The sequence below is a fragment of the Pinus tabuliformis genome, chromosome 8, assembly GCF_031772625.1.
Source record: "Pinus tabuliformis cultivar Carrire ecotype Pingquan chromosome 8, CPIR1, whole genome shotgun sequence".
Lineage (NCBI taxonomy): Eukaryota > Viridiplantae > Streptophyta > Pinopsida > Pinales > Pinaceae > Pinus > Pinus tabuliformis.
The window spans coordinates 850,098,254-850,125,214 of NC_142294.1; positions in this window are offsets into that span (position 1 = coordinate 850,098,254).

Below are 26,961 nucleotides of genomic sequence, written 5' to 3' on the forward strand. Positions count from 1 at the left end.
ACCTTTGTAGTTAATGTCCAAATTGTTTTTCTACAAGGACCTTGTAGGCCAAGAACAAGTCAAAAAATTCACTCTTAAGTTTTAAGAAATAAACCCAAGTGCATCTAGAGAAGTTATTGACGAAAGTTAATAAGTACTTTAACCTAGAGAAATAAAGAGAAGAGAGTGGTCCACATAAATCACTGTGAACAAGTTACAAAGGGGTTAAGGCATGCTAAGTGGCACATTTATCAATATTGTCCTGATGATATTTTCCAATAACACAACCAACAAAAGCACCATCTCTACAAGAAACAAGAGGAAGAATGGTCCTCATATTTTGATTACATAGTTGTTACAGTGAGTGATAGTTTTGATGACCAAATTTCTCATGGTAAAGTTTGCTCAAGTTATCACTAAGAGGAACAAAAATTGAGGGAAAAGATGATGATCCAAAATTTTCAAACTTGTACAACTTGGTAATATCATGAACTACATTAATGGAAAGGACATGCTTATGATATTTTAAATCCTTAATTACAACTTGGTAAGGTGTAAACTCTAATATTTTTCCTTCACCTAAATCAGTAATCTAATATATTGATAGAAGTTTGCAAAAAAGACTAGGAACACATAATAAATCATTGAAATGACCAATACCAGTTTCAATTGTTCCAAACCCTACAATAATAAGAGATTTGTCATCACAGACAAATATTTGTTTGGTGTTATAATCATTAAGAGTGGAAAAAATGGCTTTATCATTATCCATATGATAAGATGCTCCATAATAAAAAAGCCACCCATCAAAATAAGAAGTATAGGTTGCATTGAAGGAGAGACCAGAAATAGAAAGTGCATGTCCATGAGAAAAAGTGTTACAAGAATAATCAAGGCTATTTTTTTATTCATTGTTGATTCTAAAACTTCCATCCTTTTAAAACTTTCAGACTCTAGATGATCGTCTTTCCCACAATAGTTGCAATGTCTATTTGTCTTCTTTCTATTTGATTTTGGTCCTTTATCACCATTACAAGTACAACTTGAATGAGGGGGTTTTAGACCCTTATTTACATGTTGTGACAAGGATGTTGCTTCTTTGGATGCTTGGTTTTATCTTTTTTTTTGGGCCACTAGGGCCTTATTAGATGTACATGCAGTGCTAATTTCTTTAATATGCAAGAGTTTTTTTTCTTCTCTAATCAGAGAGTCACAAAAAGATTCAAGATGATGGGCCTCTCATTAGGTAAAAATTAAGGCCCATCTAACCTTTCTTAGGCACATAAAGGTTGGATTAGAACTTTCCCTATGCACTTTAATAATGTTTTATCAAATTAATAAGTTCTTAAGGTCATAAATATTAATCATACTTTGTGTGCCTTATAATGTGCTTATAATGCAAGATATTGAGTAGAATTGGCAGAATATCACGAGGATATCCGACCAAAGAAATTTTTAGAACCTGTCCATTGGTGCATGATGATCAAACTCGGTTGGTTTGAAGCACTTATTACTCCTCTCTACAATTGTGAGGTCACATAGGAAACGTCACTACCCCGTCACTCTTCTTTTATAAATAGAGAGATTGAGTAGCCCATTAGGAGTCTAATTTTTCAAGTATAAAGTTAGAAATTGTCAAGTTAACTAAAGGAATTAGCCTAGAAGTTCCAGTTCTACAACTTTTCATGTATAAGCACTTTTTCTAATCAATGAAAGGCATATTTTGTTCATAGATTGTTATCTTTTTAGGGATCTTAACCTCCTTCTATTAGGGCCCACCCTAGGTGCTCAATGTACCTCTTTGTACTATTAGTTTAGTTAGTTATTTCTACAATTTCATTTTTGAATATTGTTTTCTATGTGGTTAATTAGATAGCTTGCTTACAAGTATTTTATTCATAATATTTTGGTAGAACTAGCAGTAGTTGTAATTTTATGCAGTTGAAGTTTATTTTCATGCCTTAGTTTTCTTTGGTTATTATTATTTAATTATTTTTCATCGTTTTTGTATGTTATCACTGCGTAATTTATTGTTTTTCAAAGCTACAAGAAACCCTAAGTAACAACAAGCCTTCATAACTAAGTAATTGGAATATTGTAGAGTAAGAGACACAAGGGATTCAAAATGACCCAAAGAACAGATGAATCCCTAAATAATTTCGTGGAAATATTTTAGTTAAGTTATAGAATAGTACACACCTACACTCTAGATCCATATTGCTTGAAATTAGCCTTGATACAAGGAGTCAGAGAAGAATAGACACACTCAACATGTTGGATAATGGAGATATTTATCAGGTCAACTACGATGACATCAAAACAGTATTTAAAAATCATTCTAGAGCCACTAGAAAAAGAGGTATAACAAGCAAGGGTTTGGTAGGTACTTCTTCCTCCACTATAATTACTAAAAATGAGGTAAGCGGTATGTTAGCGAACCTAAAAACCAAGATCTTACACACCTTTTCTATGTAGATGAATACACTACAAATCAAGAGAAAAAAAGTAGAAGCATAAAGGACATCTGTATATATTTTCCCTATATGAACTAAAAGGCATCCTAGGAATGAGTTTCCTTTATATGTCATAGAGATATGTTATGTGCGTGAAGAAAATCACTCCATTGAAAAATTTCCATCTTTGCCACATTTGAAAGTTGTGTGCCAAGGAGCAAAAGGGACCATGGACAAACTATTTTTTGCCAATCAAAACAAGCCACAAGGCCCTAGATAATATCAACAAGGTATGAAATACCCCTCTTCTTTCAATACAAATTATAATGGACATTTTCAACCTTGGAATCTACCTAGCACTTCACCCTCGTCTATGCCTACTCCATGGTCTTATCCTCCCCAAAATGTTATTCATCCTTTCTATATCAGCACCAACCTCCTTAATTGGGTAGCCCATATTCAATATGGAGGCCTTAGGTATCCAAACCACCTACCCTAATGCCTCCTCCTCCTCAACCATTATTACCCTAAAATAATCCTCCAAAACAACCTTAGATGCATGCCCAACCATACTTGAATCTTAACAAGAACTAGGCTCAACTAGTCTAGAGTGGAGAAACCTCTTATCCAACTTATGTTGTATAAATTTAAGAGATAAACCTTAGGTATGGGAAGGTCCTTTCGGATTCTCACCCACATTAGCCAAAAAACAATCTAGAAGAAGAGAAGGAATATCCTACATGTCAATTCAACAAACCTCCCTATCCTAAAAGGTTGACCACTCATAAAGCACGCACCCCAGAAGAAGATTGTGGAATTTTTAATATTCCCTTCCTATAGGCCCTCAAGGATGTTCCTATATACAATAATTATATCAAAGAAGACTTTTTCAGAAGTCCAAGACGGAGAGAAAGAGATGCCCCTACTGTCAATGTCATAGGGAAATTGTATCTTATGCTTGGGAAGGTCATCATCCCAAAGTAATTATACCTTTGGATCCCGGTAGTAGATGTACACATTAATGATATCGATTTTCCTTACACTCTCATTGACTTGGGAGATATAATAATTTTCATGACTATGGAAACTATGCTTAAATTCAATCTCCAAGAATCCCTATGGAAGGCCACCACATTGCTACATTTTTTTGATAGATCTGTGGTAGCACCTAAAGGCATCATTGAAGATGTCATGGTCTCCATCGATTCTTGGGAATATCCCAAATATTTCCTTGTCCTTTATCACAAAAACAAGTTTAATAGATACCCTTTTATCCTAAGAAGACCTTGGTTAGCCATTGTTGATGCCTACATTAGTTATAGGACTAGAAATATGACTATCACTAATGGGAAATATAAAGGAAGACTTGTATTATATCCCCCTACTCAACCCCTCATCGAGCATGATTTTCCTATTTGGGTAGAGGAAGAAGAAAATGAATACCTTTATCTATCATCACCCTAACATATATGTACATTAGAAACCACCATTGGTAGTAGATGACCAGATGATGATAATTTTATTAACAAATTTATGCGAAATAAATACTCTAATGCCATGAATATTGATGACTTGAAAGTTGAATCTAACAGAAGACCTGGTTTTTCTCAAGATATCTCATGGGAATATATGATAACTATTGGTTCTTACTAAAATAAATTATAAACCATAGAAATCAACCCCTCCAAAACTATGAAAATAAACCCCTTTCTTTAGTTAATCAAGAGGATAAAGTGCTCATTTTTTTGAGTTAGAATATTGATGCTTTTGCATGGGATTACAAGGAAATGAAGAGATTCCATGCTTCTGTGTGCACTCATCATATATAAATCAAAGAAGGACACAAAAAAAAAATCCAACCACAAAGGTGAATGAACCATACACTAAAATACATTATAAAAGAAGAATTGCAGAAATTGTTAGATGTAGGATTCATCTATCCAATATCAGATAGTGGATGGGTATCTCCCTTAGTTATTGTCCCTAAAAATAATGGAAAATGGAGAATCTATGTTGATTAAAAAGAACTCAATAAATCCACCGAAAAGGAAAATTTTACCTTGACATTTATTAAGCAAGTTTTGGATGTTCTTGCAGGGAAAACATTGTTCTCCATTTTGGATGGATTCAAGAGGTATAACCAGATCCAGATCAGCCTTGAAGATTAGGATAAAACCACTTTCAAATCCCCATGGGAAACATTTTTATATATATTTCTTCCATATGGTTTGTGTAATGCCCTTGCTACCTTAAAGAGGGTTGTTTTGAGTATTTTCTCTGACCTTGTACATGATTCAGTGGAAATCTATATGGATGATTTTACACCCTACGAGGATGTTTTCCAAGAATCTCTCTCCAACCTACGCAAAATTTTGCAAAGGTGTATAGATATGAATCTATTGTAAGCCCCAAAAAATGCATGTTTTTTATGAATGAAGGGATTGTTTTAGGGAACTTTCTCTCCAAAAAAAAGAATTTAGGTAGATCCTAATCTTAATAGCCACCATTAAAGAGGTTAATGTTCCTAAAAAACATAAAGATGTTAGGATTTTTCTAGGTCTTGTTGGGTATTATAGAAGATTCATCAAGGATTTTAGCAAGATTGCTTCACCTTTATTTTATTTGCTAACAAAAGATTCATAATTTTATTGGACAAATCTATGTCAAAAGGAATTTGAGGAAATCAAAGAGAAATTGATGACTGCACCAGTCCTTAGAGGTCTAAATTGGACTTTTCCCTTCCATATCCATACAAATGCATCAAATAAAGTAGTTGGGGAAACACTGGGGTATATTGAAGGTATTACATTAGGCCATTTATTTAATTAGCAAGAATATGTCCAAAGTTGAACTTAACTACGCATTCACTGAAAAATAACTCTTAGTTGTTGTACATTCTTTGAACAAATTTAGGCATTACATTACTGGCTATCAAGTATTTGTACATATTGATCATGCAACAATCAAATATTTAATGAACAAACTAGATTTGAATGATCGCATAAGCAGGTGGTTACTATTATTGCAACATTTTTTTCTAACTATTGTTGATAAACCTAGAAAGGAAAACATTGGTGCACATTTTCTTTTGAGGATAACCTTGTTTGCAAAAGATGAAGAAATAGTGGATGATAAGCTCCCTGATGAGAAATTTTTTTCCATGTCACTCTTATCTCCATGGTTTTTTGACATAGCCAATTTATTAGTTGTTGGCTATTTTCCTCCTCACTTATCTTCAAATGAGAAAAGAAAATTCATAAGGAAAATTGTATCCTACATTTGGATTGGGGTAACCTCTTCAAGTTGGGGCCTGATAAAATATTGGGAATATGTGTGATGGAGGACGAGGTTTTTGACATCCTCTTAGCATGTCATGATGGACCCTATGGGTTTCATTTTTTTACCAAGAGGAAAACATACAAGATGCTACAAGTAGGATACAACTAGTAAACCCTTCACAAAGACGCCTGGAGATACACAGTGTAGTGTGATTCATCCCCAAGGATGGGGAAACACAATCAAAAGTATGAAATGCCTTTGTAACCTCAAGTGACTTTTGAGCCATTTGCGAAGTGGGGTATGGACTTCATAGGCCCCATTAATCCTAAATTTGGACAAAAGAGATACATTATTGTGTGCACTAACTACTTGAATAAGTAGGATGAGGTAAAGGTAGTGAAAGTAGAAATTGAGAAAAAGGTGGTTGAATTCTTAAGGGAAAAAATGTTTTATAAGTTTGGATTTCCAAGAGAATTAGTGAAAGATCAAGGCTCCTAGTTCATCTCCAATATGATCGAAGGAATCATGAGGCAACATCATGTCTAACTTAGAAAATCTACCCCATATCACCCTCAAGAAAATGGGCTAGTAGACGTAACTAATATAGCATTGGAAAACACACTGACTAAGGTAGTTAGAAACAATAAGAAATTTGGGTAGAGACTCTTCTTCAGGCCACCTAGGCCTACAAAACCACCTAGAAGACCAATAGTAGGTTCACCCCATATGAGCTAGTATATGCAAAGAATTCCTTATTGTCTACTGATTTTGAGTAAAACAAATCAAGAATAGAAGCACAACATGACATGGATCTCCACAAGGCACGAGAATAAATGTTGTAGAAATTAAATGCACTTGGTGAGTATAAAATGAAAGCCCTACAGTACATCGAATTGGTTTAGTAGCAAGAAATATCTTGCATGACAAGCATATCAAGACCATAACCTTGTAGGAGGTTGATTGGGCCCTCTTATATGACTCTAGGTTTAAGTATTTTAAAGGAAAACTCATGAACATATGGTTGGGACCTTATCAGATTGAGAAAAGTTATGATAATGGTTCAGTTCAGATCAAAACAATAGATGAAAAGAAACTTCCACTTCTAGTGAATGGTTACCGACTGAAGTTCTACAAGAATCCCCTCTCAAGGGATAAATTTACTATTTCAATAAGAAAAGAGTTGCATTTTATTGAGAGCATCAAAGCTCCCAATCCATTCAGCCTTTAATCAACAAAGAAAAGAAGAGAAAAAACCCTCAAGTGAAAACATCCATTGAGGCAACTAAGGTAGGGTCATTAGCAAAATCCTCTCTAAGGCAACTTATGAGCATAAGAGAAAAGAAAAAATAGTAATAAATATACCTAGATGAAAACCTCCTTCGAGGCGCATAGGGTTAACTTACTAGTTGAAAACCTCGATGAGGCAACTAGTGGGCCTCAAAGAAAAAAAAGAGAAAAATATCATAAAAAACTGTTTTTTCTTACCTTAGTTAACGTGTAAGTATCACAAAAGGAAATCAGCAAGACATATCAAATAGACCAACCTACACATCTGGTATAGAACACTAATCCAAGCACTCATAGAAGAATTAGGAAACCTTCCTACACCATTTTCCTTTATTACCCAACATCCACATCTCCTACTTCTTCTTGAATTATCAAATCTTATTAATGATTTGTAAAAATAAAATGATTAACATGAAGAGTTTATGTGACTTGTATAAGGGAATGTATAGTCAATTACCAGTATTCGTAAACCATGCAAGCCCAAGTCTCCAACACTCTTAAAGAAAACTGCATGTCACAAATTTTCACATCTTTAGAAGCAACTTTGGCAGTCTAGACACAACTCTTAACCCTATAAAATCACCCTGAGAAGCTAAAATATTTCCTTTAGTGTTATCGGGAAATCTAGTGTCCACTTGGAGCTGCTAGTCCCACTAAGACTGGTAGCTATCTTAGAAACAAACTAAAACTACTTTCGCTTTCCTTTATGAGAAGTAGATAAGAGGGGAACAAAGGATGCCAACCTCAGTCTTGCACTTAGTTCCTTGCTTGGTTCCTCTCCCTTCTAACAGATCCTTGCCGCTTTGCCTTCATCTACCCAACTTCAAAGAGCATCTATGGAATCAAAGCAGCATAATACTATCGAAGAACATAGATCCACAATCATAAACAATATAGGACCAAATATATATTGACCACACAAATGCATATATCATCAAACATACAAGAATGTGGAGGAAAACTTGAATAGCTTTACTAATATCAAGAATAGCAAAGAGGATTACAACCAATTGTTCTGATCCAGCGTCATCCTCCCAGCATGAAAGCCCTTCTTCACCTCATGAAAAGCTTAGATCACCCAACACTATGATATTCCACCAAGAAACTAACAACACTTCCTTACAAGATACAAAATTCCAGCCTCTGGATCTCTGGGATGAGGGGTCCATATATAGATGATTGCAGGGGGGTGAGTCAACTTCTGGGATTTTGATTAGTGTCCTCTCTCTGATAGTTCTTGACTCCACTTGGAGATTGATGATCTCTTACTCATCCTTGGGCGAAATCAGAGAGGCAAGTGTCACAGAAGAAGTGTCTGGAAGATTCCATGACGATCCAGCTTGCAAACTGTCTCTGCCATTTGTATACTCTCGCTCATCACACCCTACAGAAGGGATTTCCAGTATGCATCGCACCCTTTACACTAGGTAGGTGAGATGCATCGCACCCTCTGCACTGGGCAGTCTGTATGGTTCAGCTTTGACCAGTTCTGAGCAGTTTTCTATGGAGAACTTCTGGGAGATGATGTAATTAGCTGACCTTGTTCTTTTAGGGTGTGAAGCAACACTTTTAGGGACTTAGGAGCCTTTGGTTTATGGACATGTTTGATTGGGTTTGCAGTGCCAAAAATGTCTATAACAGTTGCCCCCTAAAGCATGAGGTCGTTAATCTTTTGATGTCGGGTGAAATGCTTTATCATGAGGATCCGAAGTTTTTTTGAGCTGGAAGGTGACCTATAATAAGATACAATACAATACATTATCTTCATAATATTTTTCATGATCTAGCTGAGGCGGGCATTCGCATGCTCAGCCTTATAAATTCATTTCCATGTACATAAGACAAACAACCATCTGTGTGGCAGACTGATGATTTTGATAGAGCCATGATCATCTGTGCAGCAATGATGTACATTTGATGTCTTTATTTTCCTGAATATATCGCAGCCCAGATATATGAAACTAGATCCGAGGTCTTCAAACTCATCCAATCTTCACTCGGAGTACAAGTCGATCCATGTGAAAGATGTTCTGGATTTGAACATGGAAAGACATCGCCTGATTACCAGCTAATGATGTAAGTTGTTAACAAGCGTGAGAGGAATCACCGATGATGATGATGACCCTCAAGGTACTACGGTACAATTCCCACGGTGTGAAAAGGGACTTGGTATTGAACACCACGCAAAATCTTTCGGTCAAAGGCAATTGATATAAACTTGTCATCGGAAGTGAGAAACCTACCATTAAGGCATGCAAGCTTCAAAGTACTGAAATGGTTGTTCCTAAGTCGACTTCTTGGATAATGGGCTAATGTCGACAAGAAGCGACCCATCGTAGGAGGGCCTTAATGAATCCCACATCTATGACACGGAACGGAGTAAATGATTTTGGAGGTGAAAACGATCTGACAATATAGGGTTTAGGGTGGCGGTCATGAAAGAATGGAGCGTGAATATATTGCAGCGGATGAGACACAGGTGAATTCTCTGAGCGACTTCTCTTGAACATACCGGAGACACTGACATGGATTGGTAGCGTTAACCCCAAATATGGATGGTGCAGTGGACCAATGGTGATATGACCAGTGAACGGAATAACCCAACTTGACTCAGATGTGGAGTGAAAGTGTCATGTTCAAGAGCGACTTGCTACCAATAAAGTTTCTTCAAGTTTTCTTCCCAATTTTTCCCCAGTCATTGCTGATCAGTACCTCTTTATTTTTGTCAAGCTTGAGGAGGATAACATATGCTTGTTCTATAATTTGCCCTTCGAGAAAACCCGTCGCTATGTTTTAACGAGCCTAGCGACAGTGAAACTCATTCTTGTCTATATGGACAAGTTTGTCGCTATTTGTTTTTAACGAGTTTAACGACAAAGATAACCCGGTCCTTTTCAATTTTAGAGAGTCTGAAAGGGACATAAAGGAAACTCCAATAATCCTTTTTGTCATATAATCCCTTAAGTCTGAAAAAGTATAAAATAATATGAAAGGGATGAATTTTTAGTAATTTTAACGAGCCAAACAAAACAAGCACTCGATCTTTTTGTATAATAATCCCCCAGGTCCAAAAAGATTAAAATCTAGAGGAGGGATAGCACTTCTGGTAGCTTTAACGAGCTGGAGAGGCCAATTGCTTGGCAATCTTTTCATATTTTATGAGTCAGGTGAAAAGAGCTTAAAGGAGACTTGTATTTTGAGGAACGAGTGATAATTTCAGGTAGCAGCTGATTCCAAGTAAGGTTTGGAATTTTCCAATCACGACAGTGTCACAAGGATGGCTAACAGGATCGCTCTTTGCAATTGTTCCTCAAAAAGGGGTAAACAATCAAATGGAGGTGAATGATCAGCTAAAACAGAGTGGAGGTGATGGTAAGAACACGACCAGGGCTCAAAAGTTGATGATAATGCATTCACAATGGTTATTTACCGGAAATTGGTTCATTTTTTAATGAGCTTAAACTATGAGGGAAACATTTGCTCATTGCTAAGGTTTAATTTTTAATGAGCTTGAACTTCGCATAAAAACTTCTCATGCCAGTCATACAATAAGGATGTCTCATCGATAGGTTCAATTTTTAGGGAGCTTGCACCATTCGAAACTTTTCTCCAGATCCTTTCATTATGTAAGCCAGGAACAACCAATCCTACAAGTTTAAAGGGTTGAGAAACTACAAACTAAGAAAATAAATGGTCGCTCTTTACTTTCAGGCAAAAAGGTTTGCATTCCCCCAGGCATAGCGAAGTAGAGTTTCTAGGTTACCATATGAAATCTCTCGCATATGCAAGATTGCTCCATCCGCGTTGCAGACAAAACACTTCCTTGGCGATGCCTACCGAAATAGACAAAGGTGAGTGGTGCGGTCACCTCCACTCACATAACTTTGACGAGGGAATCTTATTCCAGTCCAATCCCATTTTCCTAAATGGACGGGTGCGTCAGACTAGTCATATATCCTCCGCGGAAACCTACCTTATACCCAAGGTTTTCCTACCGAAACAAACCAGGGTGCATGCCCCCTGGGTTTCAGTCATGTCCTCCCGAATCACTCACGCTCTTCAAGTGGACAGACTGGAGATTGATGAGACATTCCTTGCGTGAAAAGACCATTCAGGGATGGCATTTGACTATTAGCCATGTGTGAGCTAGGGAACAAAAGCTAGTCTACGAGCTTGACCACTCGGCCTTCATGCAGAAAACACATTACTCTAAAGAGTGAGGAGACAATGGCTCCCATGCTATAAATATAGTTGCACCCAAGGAGTAGATTATAATCTAGAGGTCCTTGGACTACCATTACGTTCATGTAAATGGTTTTCCTTCTCAATGTTATGCGCACATTGGGAAGGATCGCTAACGGTCGATTGGTTCCTTTGTCGAAGCCTGTCAGATTTCTCATCTCAGGCAGAAGCGATGGCAAACCAGCACTTCCCAAACAGTTGAGGAAAGGATACTCACAGAAGCCCCTTCATGTATGATGGTACCGACCATGATCATTTTGTAAGCTTGTACAATGATTCGGAATGGTACATTAGCCGGTACATGGGGTCTGCCTAGTAGATTCCAAACGAAGGAAACAACTAGGTTGCTTGTAGGTGGGACCGAATAGACGGCTGGATATGACTCTGACGAACTTCCTTCCTGCGATAAAGGAACAGGTATATTGCCCCCATGTTCATCGGAGTCTGTGTTTACGAAAAGAATTTGAATGGTGTCGTTCTCATTCTCTTCAGTGATTGTGTCATCTGAAGATGGACCTTCCGAAGACAAGACTGGGTTGACTACCGCCTCAACCTTTTGACTTTCATTTGGTATGGATTCAGTGGTTTTATCTTCAATGACAGATGCTTCGACCAACCACAATGGCGTGTCGGTCAAATTTTCAACTAGTGACGGACTCGGCAAGAGTTTCTTATATCCAGGAGGAAGTCGTAGCGGTGAAGCCGGACAGTTATCCAAAACTCTTTTAGCTTCGTCTAGGAAGGGACAACGATGGACGACGTGATCGCCTTCACACAGTTTACAAGGAAATTTACATTTCCTTTTCTGTCCAAATGCTTCACTTTCACTAGTTGATGGTGTACTTTCAACATGATCTTCAGAGGTTGATGACACCGGATTGTGCAAACGAGGAGACCAGTCCCTTAAGATCTAAGGGATGCAAGGAAAATCTCGATGATAGTGGTCTCCTTTGCAAATGACACATGGAGATTTAGGTTTGGATGGTGCAATGTGTGGATTTTCACTAGACGATGCACGGTTACCCCTTTTCGCCTTTGGCTCCTTCTTCTTCTTCTCTTTCTTCTCCTTCCCCTTCTTCTCCTTCTTAGTTACTTGATTTTTGGCTTTACCAGCTTCATCAAGCGAAGAGGAAGGAGGAGAGGGAGAATTGGATGAAGTAGAAGGTTGGGGGGTAACTTTGGTATCATCTAATTGCCGACTCGATTGCTCAGGAATCACGGTGTTCTAAACGACGGAGGTCGAGAAGAGCCATATTGGCAAGCCAATCGTCAATCCTGGAAGTGACAATGTGGCCATATGAGGTGCACCAACATCTCCCCAAGAGGAAAAAGGACTAGGATTTCCTCCAAGGGGAAATCCTTGGTTGGTGGACTCCATTTTTCTCAACCTAAGACCAACGCGGGAATGGTGATATTATTCCGATTAAAATAAAATTTAGACGCTTTGACACAACTTGTTTTTCAATTTTTAAGAGTCGAGAAAAAACAAAAGATGACTCTAGTCGCCTTCGATTTTTAATGAGCCAGAAGTGACAAGTGCTTAGATGGACCTTTTCCTTTAAGGAGTCTGAAAAGGAACGAAAGAGACTACTCTGGAAATAATGACAGAGGGACTACCAAACCAATCACAAAACTGCAGAATACTTTTTACGGTATGGCAGTCAATCTTCCCGAATGTTGTGTTCAGTGCATTGCGATCAATAGGGCGGCAGACACGGCTTCCTATGGATAAAGGATATAGCCTATTGTGGTCTCCCAATATATAATCGATTGTACGTGGGAGCACAAGTCCGTACTGGCACTTGTCGTCTCAAAGAGGAGGAATCACCCAACCAACAGTGAAAGCGACAGTTACTAAGCTTTAAGACGCTGGAATACGTCTCTAGCCTAGACTTCTAGATGTTGTGCGTTAGGTTCCAAAGCGTTTTTATGTTCATTGAATTTATTTTACAGTTGATCTTTCTTAAGAAATTTTCCTTTCAGGTTCACCGCATGATGTAGATATACAATTCCTAAAATGCAATCTAAGATGATAAACAATCGTTTAATCTTCTTTTTGCAATGAAAATCCTAGCTACTAAAGAAAGAGAGATGATATTCTTTCAACATAGAGCAGAGAGCACACACTAGATGCATTGTCCTAAATCAAACCAACAAGCAGTCTAAATGCAAATGCACATGCATGTATTTGTTTTCAGCTTTCTTAATGTGTGAATGACAAGAAGAATGCTAAGTACAAATTTGAATTATCTTTTCCAAGTGACAGTACTAACAAATTTCTCTTCAAAAACGAAAGGAAGATAATGACGACACTTTACTATTTTGAATTGAAAACTTCTTTCGACACTTGAAAAATCACTAATTCAAATCAAATACAATAGTAACAGTATAATCGACTATCAATAATAATAGGATTCTTTTCTATGACTGAAAACGACGCTTGCGACACTTGCAAATCAAGAAACGACAGTTCGATTATGTTACTTTTTTGTAAAAGAGAACTGTAAATGACACACAATAGATAAAAACATTCACAGTTATTTGTACTATGGAGGTGGAATCATGCAAAGAAGGGAGTTTCCACAGTGGCATACTGATCACAGATAGCAAAACTCCTTAATAAAGCTGAAGAGAGTGAACACAGAAACCAAAATCTGAGGGCAGAAGAGGTCTTGTCTAATCAGTGCACCTACAACATAGGGAAAGTATGATGCAGCGCACCTACTGCACACGGGAGGTGCGATGCATCCAGATTCCCAAGAGGAGAAAGTGTGATGGTCTAGGGACGAGACTTCAACTTGGTTCCAGGTCACAGTTTGCAGCTCAGTTCAGGGATTTAGGCTAAGCAAGTGATGTTCAGTAAATATAAATCACAGGGGCTGATCTAATGAGGTTACTAGAGCTACCACTAGGGAAATTAGGATGCTTGCAAATCGATTGTTCAGTTTATAAACAAAACCCAGAGATAGACTGAAGCAGCATTGATCTACTTTGCACTTGCATAGAAAATGAAATTCGAAGGCTAGCTGGCTTAACTTCAGGCTCTGTCTGTAAGTTTATAAAACAAACAAATATAGACAAGAAAACAATCTATTCGCTCCCCAGTGGAGTCGCCATTTTGTTATCGAGAAATCTAGTGTCCACTCGGAGCTGCTAGTCCCACTAAGACTGGTAGCTATCTTAGAAACAAACAAACTAAAACTACTTTCACTTTCCTTTATGAGAAGTAGATAAGAGGGGAACAAAGGACACCAACCTCAGTCTTGCACTTAGTTCCTTGCTTGGTTCCTCTCCCTTCTGACAGATCCTTTCCACTTTTCCTTCATCTACCCAGCTTCAAAGAGCACCTGTGGAATCAAAGCAGCATAATACTATCAAAGAACAGAGATCTACAATCATAAACAATATAGGACCAGATATATATTGACCACACAAATGCATATATCATCAAACATACAAGAATGTGGAGGAAAAATTGAATAGCTTTATTAATATCAAGAATAGAAAAGAGGATTACAACCAATTGTTCTGACCCAGCGTCATCCTCCCAGCATGAAAGCCCTTCTTCACCTCATGAAAAGCTTAGATCACCCAACACTATGATATTCCACCAAGAAACCAACAACACTTCCTTACAAGATACAAAATTCCAGCCTCTGGATCTTTGGGATGAGGGATCCATATATAGATGATTGCAGGGGGGTGAGTCAGCTTCTGGGATTTTGATTAGTGTCCTCTCTCTGATAGTTCTTGATTCCACTTGGAGATTTATGATCTCTTACTCGTCCTTGGGCGAAATCAGAGAGGCAAGTGTCACAGGAGAAGTTTCTGGAAGATTCCATGATGATCCACCTTGCAAACTGTCTCTTGCCATTTGTCTACTCTCGCTCATCACACGCTACAAAAGGGCTTTCCAGTATGCATCACACCCTTTACACTGGGCAGGTGAGATGCATCGTACCCTCTGCACTAGGCAGTCTGTATGGTCCAGCTTTGACCAGTTCTGAGTAGTTTTCTATGGAGAACTTCTGGGAAATGATGTAATCGGCTGACCTTTTTCTTTTAGGGTGTGAAGCAACACTTTTAGGGACTTAGGAGCCTTTGTTTTATGGACATGTTTGATTGGGGTTGCAGTGCCCAAAAATGTCTATAACATTTAGGATGCTACAGGATTTCCTTTCTAAACAACAACAACATCAAAATCTCCAGCAGAAGCATCAAAATCACCAACAACAAGATCAAAGTCAACAACAACATCTACATCACCTACAAAAGCATGAAAGGTAAGGCACCAAGAATTAATCTCTTAACCGCACCCTTCAAACTTATCCTAAGCATTAGAAAATGTTAAAAATGAAAAACGAAGAGGAATTTATAGCCAAATCTAGCTAGCAAGGGTCTCAGCCAAATATGGAAAAAGACTCTAACTTTTCTTCAAGTCACCCACACATGTGGAAGAGAACAAGACAAAAAAAGGGAAAAATTTTGAAAATTAATTCATTGTCTCTTATTGATGGAAAATATGTGGGGTGCAAGGGATGAAAATGAGTAGGTGGGGTCTAGCTCACCGTTGCACACTAAGCCCATCTCATCAACCACCAAAAGCACATCCACTTAACTACAGAAAGCTCCAACATGGCCACTTCTTCTTCGTGCAACATCACTTAAAAAAAATAATTGATGAAGCTTTCCACCACTGTGGGAGTGAAATAAAGTTACCAAGCTAACAAACTATTTGCTACAAACTCTACAAGCATTGCTACAAGATATAGACATGCTACTATAGGATGCAAATGGATTTCTACAAGAGATCGAAATTTTTTCCAGAAAATCCACAAAATGATTGAATGAGATAAGAGGAAAGGGTCTCCTCAAGAGAAATTTAACTCAAATTCATCCACTCACATTTTGCATAAGAAAAAGTGTCAAAGAATCTCAATCTATCAAGAAGAGTTTTCTATGTTAGATAGTCTAAGTGAAACAATGAAGCAACTAGGTAGTTTGATTGTTTTCAAAGAACATAATTTGGAAAATGTTGATGAATTGCATGAAGTACTTAGTGAAAATACCTCACCTTTCCTATATTTTTTAAATGTACATTTCCTCTAAGCTACAAGATCCCCTGCTACCACAAGTTACCCTAATTCCTATAGCAGCACAAAACTAATGCTCACTTGAAAAAATTCCATGTCTAAATTTGATAAGAACTATGTCAAAACCATGGTAGGGGGATTTAATAGAAGGGTGCAACTCAGATTCATCAAAACCCTAAGGTTAGGGTCATCTTGAACAACTATGATTGGTTAGGGTTCTTTGAAATATTGATAGATCATGATGATGAGATTGAATTAGAAGTTTCTCTAAACCTAAAACATCCTAAAGGTAATGAGATGGTTACTACAATCAAGGGTTTCATTATATATCTTAATGAAGATCTCACTAGTAGAGTCATTAGCCTTCTCAAGGGGTTTAAATGGAGAAAGGAAGAAAGGCATGAAGTAAAAAGTGCTAAGAGAGGATTTTTCCTCGCTAATGAAAAACCTAAAGAAGATAAGAATTAGATTAGGAGGGAATCCTTCCACACCGATGGGATGATTTAGCATAGAAAATCCTTAAATACAATTCTTGTGAAGGGATATTTACCATTGTATATGCCTACCAGTTTAGGCTCTTATACCAACTCATATTCTAAGCTAACATACATGTCCATGAATGACTTATCATCCCACATTTTCTCCTTCAATCCATCAAAGAAATGAGAATAAAATTGAAGGAAGGGAAACATAATTACTTGTAGCATCATGTCTTGATTAGGATAATAGTAATGGATTCCCTAAAACACTTTGAAAACCCTATCTCCTGGGAATATTTCATTGGCATGGATAAACATGCTTTCTAGGAAGCTCAAGATGATCCTCAAACAGAATTGGAATAATTTTAACCAAAGGTAGAAACATAGGTATAAGCAGAGGAATAAATGGGGTCAACAGAACAATAACCAAAGTTATTAGAGACACCTATAGGGACATAATGATCTTAAACAAAATTGGCTAAGTTAAAATTAGCAAAGGTTAGTAGTCCAGGTTGAAGAACCAATACCATAGACAGATTCCAAGATAAATCCAGTAGAGCATCAAAATTGCATTGAATCACCAAGGAAGCTAGCTAAGAAGAGAAAGAAGGATACATGAGGGAGCATTGAAGCACAAGGGGAAGAAAATCTAGAGGAGGAAGAGAAGGATATTGTTGCAACTTTAGCAACCCTAAGCACTCCAATAAAACCCATTGAGGAAAGTAGACCAAGAGAACCTATTATATAATTTAGATGAAGAATGTGAATAGAATATGATTTAATGGCAATCCTAAGCCTCCATCTCTCAGTCCTATAATCATTAAAGAAACTCCTAGCCCTAAGCAATAAAAATCCTAGCCTGAAAAGGTAGAAGAGAAAATAACAATGGCATTAGTAGTACCACCAACGCACACCTACTAAGAGAAAGGAGTTGCAATTGCAAATATAAGAACCAATCACTCAACCTATAATTTTACAAGAGTAAAAAAAGAGCTACAGGAGAATCCTATTGGGCTACAGAAGTAAATGTCTAAGCTACAAGAACAACTCATAGGGCAACATGAACACACAGTAGAGCCACAAGAATCTTCAAAAGGATCCTCTTCCTAATACTCCTAGATTGAGGCAGGGAAAGTACTCCCAATTCACTTATCACCAATACTATTCTTTGGGGTTGAACAAGAAAAGGCTAGAACTCACATATGGAAGAAAATTGCAGAATCTAAGGGAGTTACTGATGTTGGAAGAATGGAAGAAGAAATGAAAAATATGAGAGAACATATGGAACTCCTCATATTTTATGAATCCAACAAGAGGAACCACCTAGAAGAGGATAACAAGTATTTAAGGGCCCAATTGCAACAAACTCAATGGATGCTGCAACAAAAGAAGCTCAGTCTGCAACTCTTGAAACCAACCTAGGCATCATGGAACACCTTTCCATGGAAGCAAAGAGTTATAGGAAACCATCCAAAACTTACTCCTTATTTCTAAAGGAGAAATGGTGCCAATTCCAAATTAAAATTATTACATAAAAAGTTTCTCTCCCTATGCAAGGTGTTAGAGAATTTATTGACTTTTGTTTTTAATGTCACACAGAAGATATGGCCAAGATTGTAGAGTTCTACATTCACAACTTGGTGTTTCCTTGTATGACCATGTGGAAGCCAAATCCATATTTGGTTGATGCACAACTTATGGCCCTAACATCATGGCTAAGGCATGAAGATAACATTGTATAAAAATTAAAGAGATCATTAGCCATATAAATGAAAGAACTGCCTTGGATTAGAACAGAGCACCCTAATCCAACCATAGTCACTTCTACCCATGAATTATAGTATAAGACCCTAAAATGGTGAATATTTATAAGAAAAGGTAGGAAGAGGCCATCCTACAGTTTTAGAATGCCTTAAGACTATTGAGATAAGAAAGTTCATAGGTATGTCAAAGGAGATGGAAGACACTTCCATACAACATGAAGATCATGGAATATCATTCCCTTGGTAGACTACAAAATGCACTAAACAAAAATCCATTAAATAAAAGAATAATAAAAAAAATTAAGACCCAATGGATTGGGCTGATATTTAATCCTCATTTATTACTAGGACTTTAGGAACCTCCAAGCCAAGAGGAAGAGTCTAGACAATGGTAGGAAATTGAGACAAATACATGCTTTTATCCAGCAGGTACGACCACCTCTAGCACCACATGGGACATTAGGAAAGTAATCAAGGAAATAAGTGAGGAGAAGTAGAGAAAGGAAGATGAGTAGGTCACTTAGAGGATGAGAAACAATTTTATTAGGAGGGTATGATGGGCCTCTCAATTAGTTAAAAATTAAGGCCCATCTAACCTTTCCTAGGAACATAAAGGTTGAATTAAACCTTTCCTTTTGCACTTTAATCATGTTTTCTCGACTTAATAATCTTTTAGGAAGGTTAGAAATATTTATCGTAGTTTGTGTGCCTAATGTGCTTATGATGTAGGATATTGAATAGATTTGGCAGAAGCTCACGAGGATATGTAGCCAGAGAAATTTATGGAACATGTCCCCTGTAACAAGACAGGTGAAATTTTAAGGATGGAAATTTATCTTAAAGTTTAGAAGCATTGGTGAATCTTAGTAGTCCCTAATATGAAAATTGCAAAATGTTTGGGGATATTTTTTGTAAAAATACTTAGATATATAATAATTTTATAATATTCTATATAAAATTTTGGTGATTTTTTAGGTAAAATAATTTTATACTATAAAATTTGGGTGAATGACTTTTAGAAAAAACTAGAAATTTAAGAATCTTTTTTTTTTGGAAAAAGCATGGAAAATTAGCCCACTTGCAAATATTAGACCCAAAAATTTTCCATGCAACAGGATGATCAAACTAGGCTGGCTTGAATCGCTTATTACTCCTCCTTGTAGTTGTGAGGTCACTCAAGGAACACAATCCTATTTTTAAGGGATTTTGGAGGGAAACTAGTCCTATTTTCATAGAGGTTTCCCCATCACTCTTATTGTATAAATAGAGGTATCAAGTAGCCCATTAGGAGTCAAATTATTCAAGTATAAAGTTATCAGTAATCAAGTTAAGTAGAGCCATTACCGTACAAGTTTTAGTTCTAAAAATTTTCATGTATAAGCACTTTTTCTATTCAATGAAAGGCATCATTGGTTCTTAGATTGTTGTCTGTTCATGGATATGAGCCTCCTTTGGTCAAGTCCTAACCCATGTTCTCAAGACTCCTATTTGCACTCTTATATTTTATGCATTGATTTAGTTAGTTATTTCTGCAATTCATTTATGTATATTGTTTTCTACAGTGTTAATGAGTTAGCTTGCTTACAAGTCTTTTTTTGAATAATAGTTTGGTAATACCTACCAATAATTGTTTTATTTAGTTGGAATTTATTTTCATGCATTAGTTTACTTTGGTTGTTATTCTTTAGTTGATGTTCATCACTTTTGTATGTTGTCACTATGTAATCTATTGTTTTGCAAAGCTAGAGGAAACCCTAAAGTTTCCCATTTGCTAAATAAACTTTTATATCACTAGCATAAGGACATGGCCATGAGTTATTGACCATCCCTTTGCCTCCCCTTAGCTCATCTTTCCTTCAATCTGCATTTGCAGTGCATTTTTCTTCTCACTGGACTGCCTTCTATAGCAAAACAAAGACTCATGTAGCAACCCTCATTTTGCATCCAAAACTCATATAAAATGTCATCCAATGCATGGTTAGCCTTCCTTGATATTTCAAAACATCCCAAAGACCTTGAGGATGGGATTTGGAACCTAATATGCCTCATATATTCCTTTATCTAGTTGTTGTTAAAAACTCTTTTTCTATAAAATTAGGTTTTGTTGCTTCTATGCTTTATTTTAGTTACAAGTTTCTTTTTAATGCACAGTCGAGTAGACTTTATTTTATTTCAGCATGACTAAATTTTTTTGATTACTTTTCCTGTAGATGGCATAGATTTTATTCCTACCTTTTATTTCCTACAATTCTAAATATTTCCTACAACATAAACATCATAATGGTATCTATGTAACTCAATTTATCCTCAATTTATTTCACATGGATAAAATCAACAAAAGAAGAAGATAATACATGATTCACACATAGTGTCAACCCCTCTTAAGTTTGTATGAACCCCAAATTTAAAATTAAAGTTGAGACCCTTGGGAGTTGCAGCATTCTTTTTGCAATATTGAGGGCCATCACAAGAGAAGGTTTTTCAAACAAAGCCCCCAAAGCTGCTTTAGTGGCATAAAATGTAAATACAAAAATAAAATATGTAGAAACAAGCTTGGAAAGAACAATATATATGTGATCTTAAAAAAATATCAATACATGGCAGAATACTAAGAAAATGTAGTTCAAGATGCTTTAGGGTTTGGACCTGCTGCAAAAGTTTGATAAGTGCCACTAGTGGATGTGAGCTTGAGACATATAGTGGAGGGAAACTAGGGAATGGAGATGAAGTTTCCATCTTACTCCATGGCAAGGGACATTGGATATTGTGGGTTTTTTCATTTAAGGAATGGTCAATTCCTTGCTACAAACTAACTATGGTCTTAGCAGGCAAGAGAAGGCTATACCTAGTGGAAACCTCCCATGATTGGGCTTGGATAAATTATGATGCCATAGAAAAAAGAATAAACATGGGATTCAATTTTTTTTTATAGGTTTGGTTCTGGCATATTTGAGTTGTTTGCAGCAGGCATGTCCATCTAGATTGAGGTCCAAATTTAATTTTCTTTCTGCTATGGGATCTTCCGCTTGCTTTTCCCTCCTAGATTTGAATATGCCTATGCACAAGTATGATTCAACCTCACAAAGATATCCTTCTCTCACTCCCATTTATGAACCAGACAAAAGAGAGTCAAAGTTAGTCCAGGAAAGCTTTCGTATTTTCATCAAAAATATTAATGGGAAGTCCACCCTTTTCTGGATCAAGGGCTCGAACTTGGTTGAAAATCCGAAGTAGTGCATCGAGAACAAGGTGGGAATATACGTAAAATATTAATTCTTTTATTTTGAAGGGAAGATACTCCAGAACCCCTTCTAGATGAGGGACTATTAAATCATCAGAAACTCTTCCATTTTATTAAACTTGAGGTTCGGTCAAGGAGTTATGGGTCCTAGAAACCCTGGCAGATCTATCTGTTTTAAGGATGTGGTGCAAGGAAATATTAACAACCTAATAGATCAAATTCATTTCAAACGAGGATTCTACATCATAGAACAAATGGAACAAGCACCAGTAGTGGAGGTTAATCTTCCAAAGGTAAACTCTCTTTTTTCTTCTCTCTAATCCAAGGTTGTAATATGTAGTTTCAATGGATTTTTGACCTAGATCTAACGCTTTACACAAGTGAGTCTTTACATCTTGGACCCCCAATTGGGACATCTATTTATGTTCCAAAGGTTTTTTTATTGTCCAATTTGATTCACATAAATATATCAATAACATCTTGAATGATGCCCTGGTTTTAGGGAAGAGTTGGGTTCTTCATCATCCCATGGTTCCCATAGTTTGATTCCACAAACATGGTGGTCTCAATAATTCTGGTATGGGTGACACAACCAAATCTCCCCCCTCCCCTTATAGCACCACAATATCCTATAGGAAATTGGAAACACCCTAGGAAAATTCAAAAACATGGACCATGAAAGATCAAAGGAAGAATTATTTACCTTTGCCAAAATCTATGTAGAGATAGAATACTTCATATGGACCCAAAAAAATTTAGTGGACACGCATAGTATATGAGAACACAACATTCATATGTTGAATATGTTTCAAAAGAGGACATTTGCAAAATGTCTGCCCATAGGCAAAAATGTATCCAAAAAGGAAAAAGAGGTAGGTCTGTAAACAAAAAGGATGGTAGCCCTACAATCCCCACCTCTCAGAAGAAGAAGAAGATGATGATGAAGAAACCATGTAAAACCAACCAAACAAAGTAGAAGTGTTGTATAGGTCCATTTTGATATTGTGTCCCACATGTAAAATGGCATTGAATCATAAGAGACCCAAGCACCAAAACAATAGGAAAAATGGGCCCTTACAGAAAATGGGATTGGGGGTAAAAAGAGAACTCATGTTTTGGACAGTTTAGACTCAAACAAAGAACCCCCTTTGAGGACAATAGGTTGCTAACTAGAAATGATTCCAGTTGGTCTAAACTCAAGGGGATGAGATAAAGTGCAGAAAAAGATAGGAAAGAAAGAGAAGTTAAGTGATTATCATCGCACTTAACTTCGATGTTTCATATGTATATTTTCTCATTTTTTTCTCTTTATCTCATAAGCTGAGATGCTTACTTTTCATAATGATTTCTAGCATATGTATATGTAATTTTCTTTTGTGTTTTCATGATGAATAAAATTATGAGCTTTTTCCCTTCGGAAAAAAATAACAATAATAATATATATGAAACAATCATCTTTTAAGTCAACTTGACAGTCTAAAAGTAAATGTCTAATTTTTTTAACTTAGATAAATAATCTTAAATGTAAGAGAAATCATTAGGACTTAAATTCATGATCTAGTTTTCAAGTTAGTGAGATCAAATAATATTAGGTTCACGAAATATTTGTTTCAAATTTTCTCAAGCTACACTTGGATCATCAATTTCTTAAATATGAAATCACAAATTAGGAGAAATGGGCATTCTAAACAATCCACAGGCTTCATCATTCCTATTATCCCATTTGTCTCTCTTATGAACATTAGTGGGGTAATTTCCTATCCCGAGGTAATGTGGTACAATCCTTTGCTTCTTAGTATATCCTCTATGTGGGATTCTCATAAGAAGTAGTTGGTACTAGTAAGCAAAAGTTCACTTGGAGTGGACATATTAAAATATGTAGATAATATGGTTTTATAGGTTGAAATTGATTGTCTAGATAGACAATTCTAAAAAAAATAGATGTTTGAAAAAAAACAGCACTAAAAACAAACTTCATAGATGAAATTTATGGCCTTTTTCAAAAATAAATTAGTAGTAACAAAGAGCTATGGAGAAACTAGAAGTTAGCCACATGGTGAATATATATATCCCCTTGTTTTATTTTCCTATAAGCTCACTTTTATAAATAAATTACTTTATGAAGTAACCTACCTTTATAAAACAAATGATAATCAATTTTACAATGAATTTACTTTATAAATGAAAGTTGCATGCAAAGAAACTAACACAATAATATTAATGTTATTTTATGGTGATTCACTTTAATGTGACAACTGAAACACAGTTTACAATAAAAGTTGTGAAATAACTTAAGTTTGCATGAATTTTTTCAAAACATAACTTAAAGACGTAGATTTGAAATCAAGGCCGCTTAATAAATAAAGTTTGTTTTAACCAAGTGTGCTAGTGTAAAAGACATAAAAATAGTAGCGGAGGAGTGTGAGGATGTTTTTGTTGGATTTGTACCTTGAACTATGTGTCTGCCAAAAAAATGTGCTTATCCAAAAGTAAACAAAAATTAAAATTTTTTTCTAAAACTTAACAATGGGGTTAGACCTTAGTTAGTTTACTTGGGAAATCCTAGTTTTTTCATTGTTTCTAATTTGTTGATATCACATAAAGCACACAAAAAAGAGAATATGCAATCAAGGGAATATTTTTTGCTCTATTTCTAATCTGCTGAAATCACAAAAGGAATTGGGAAAAGAGCACATGCAGACCAAAAAAAATAGCAAACCAATATTATAAACAAAAAACCAAAATATGAAATTTGTAAAGAAAAATTTTCAAAATGGGTCGTATTTGGATGATATATGTTCGAATCTAACAAAAAATGTTGTATCTTGAGCGAATATATACCTTGAAGATAAAACAAAAGGTGTTGTTAGCTGAAAATAACGTTCTATACATAATGGAATAGTCTGTTTAAAACAAAATTACATAGAAATAACATATCTCATAAATGTGACAACACAAGCTTCAAGATCTCGATTACTAACAAGTACAATTCATCAAACGAGATTTGATACTATGTTTGGTTAAACATTATATTCCATATAGGATAAACACCTTCAATAACCAATCACGTAACCATATAAAATTTCACAGCACCAATATTTTTATGTCGTTATAACGCTTTAAGTGAGAGACAATTCATAGCCCCAACCAATGTGGCCACTTGAGGCAATTTTATTAATTCAAAATAAAACATTTTACATAAGAGATTTCTCACAATCAATCATCATATATGACCCTCCATACTCTTTAAATAAAGATGATGGATGAACTACGTGCCAAGTCATGGATCAATAGCCATAGTATTAAACAGAATATGAGTCCTCATATCACTCTATGTAGAACATATCAAGATTGTTAGATTATTTTGCAATTAATGCATACAAAAGAAGCACACTTTTACCTAGTAGACACATTAAACTAAGTTGGAATTAACTAACTTCTAAGTGTCTAAATATCCTAATAGTAATAAAGACTCTATTGTTAGACTATAGAAAATAGAATTATCCATATTGCATAATTCAAAAGTACATGAAATAAAGAATTGATAAAAATTATTGATTCCTTTCCATTGAACCATGTTGCTTGGTGCTATTAATGCAATAATAAACAAAATATGAATTGAAATGAAGAAAAGTACTCAAAATGAAGAATTGAAGGCTATTGTATAGGAAAATTAGCAAAGTTGCAAGAATCCCTATAGTTATACTTGAACCTCCTCTAGAAAATTCCAATTTTTTTAGAGAAACCAAGTTTAGTGTGTATTTCTCTCATTGAAAAGAGGTCCTTCCTCCTAATGTTTCTTGCAAGGATTTCCTATACCTCTATTGATTTTCCTATAGAAAAGTCCCAAATTATGCATTTTGAGTACTTTTTTTCATTTCAATGCATATTTTGTCTATAGTTGCATTAATGGCACTAGGAAATATGGTTCAATCAAAGTCTTCTCTGAGAATCTTGTTCAAGTCTCCAAAATCCCTGTCCTAGTTTTAGCACCTATTTCTTGCAAGAAAATATCAAAACACACAAACTCTATTATTTCCAAAAAAAATGTTAGAAAACATTAGCCATTCATATATATATAGAGAGAGAGAAAGAAAGAGAGAGAGAGAGAGTACAAATTTAACCATTAACATGTAAAAACACATGGATAAATGGAAGGGGATAAACAAGGTTTATATTATCAAAATGAAAACTTATAGTTGTTGCAAGTCCTCATGGCTCCTTGATTGAATACTCCTCCTCTCACCCACATTTATAGTTAAGGCACACTAATAGCATGAGATTATCAAAATCTAAGAGACATCCTCTTGAAAATTTAGCAGCATGACCTTATTTGTCTCTTTTCTCCTTCCTTCTCCTGGTGGGATGGTTCTTGTTTATAAGTGAGATGAGAAGATAGGGGGGATGGAATTAGGAAATTCTTTCCATATGTATGGTCATAATTTCAAAAGGTTTTGATGAGGTATTTTTATTTGTATCCTATTTTTAATATTATTTTGACCTTTTTTACCTTATCTTCTCATTCCATGAACCCTAACAACTTCACTACTCTTTGCAATAGTAATATGTGTTCAACACTCTTTTCTAGTATACTAGGAGTGTTGAAACTCTCCCTGACACTGTTCCATGAGTGTTGAAGCACTTATTTTATCCATTTATAGAGTTTTTCCATGGGAAAAGTGTAGTATCTTAATCTTATCTTGTCATGGCCTCTGAAGTGGTCTTAGTGAGTGTCAAATTAAGCTATAACACTATGAAACAATAAGGCATATTTGGGCCACATTAAGTCAATCTAGTGCATTATTAAAACCACTTAATTTTTTTTTTCATGGTGTTATATATAATTTTTGTTCATGTTAACCATGTTTTTGTCACATTAATAACCCTTTATCTTATAAACAAGTGACGTGTCTCTTATTAGATCAATCGATAATGCCTTTTGCAATATTTCATGAATTTTTTGGGTTTAAGACATTATCTAACTATTTAGGGTATCAAAGTGTCCCTTATGTACCTTTATAAGGAATAGTGTGAGCCAACACTTTGGAATTAGTATGCTTCCCCTTGTGTTTTGTATTTTGCACATAATTGATGGTACTTGGTATTTAAATTTATTCATGAATATTTCATGATATCTTTTTATGT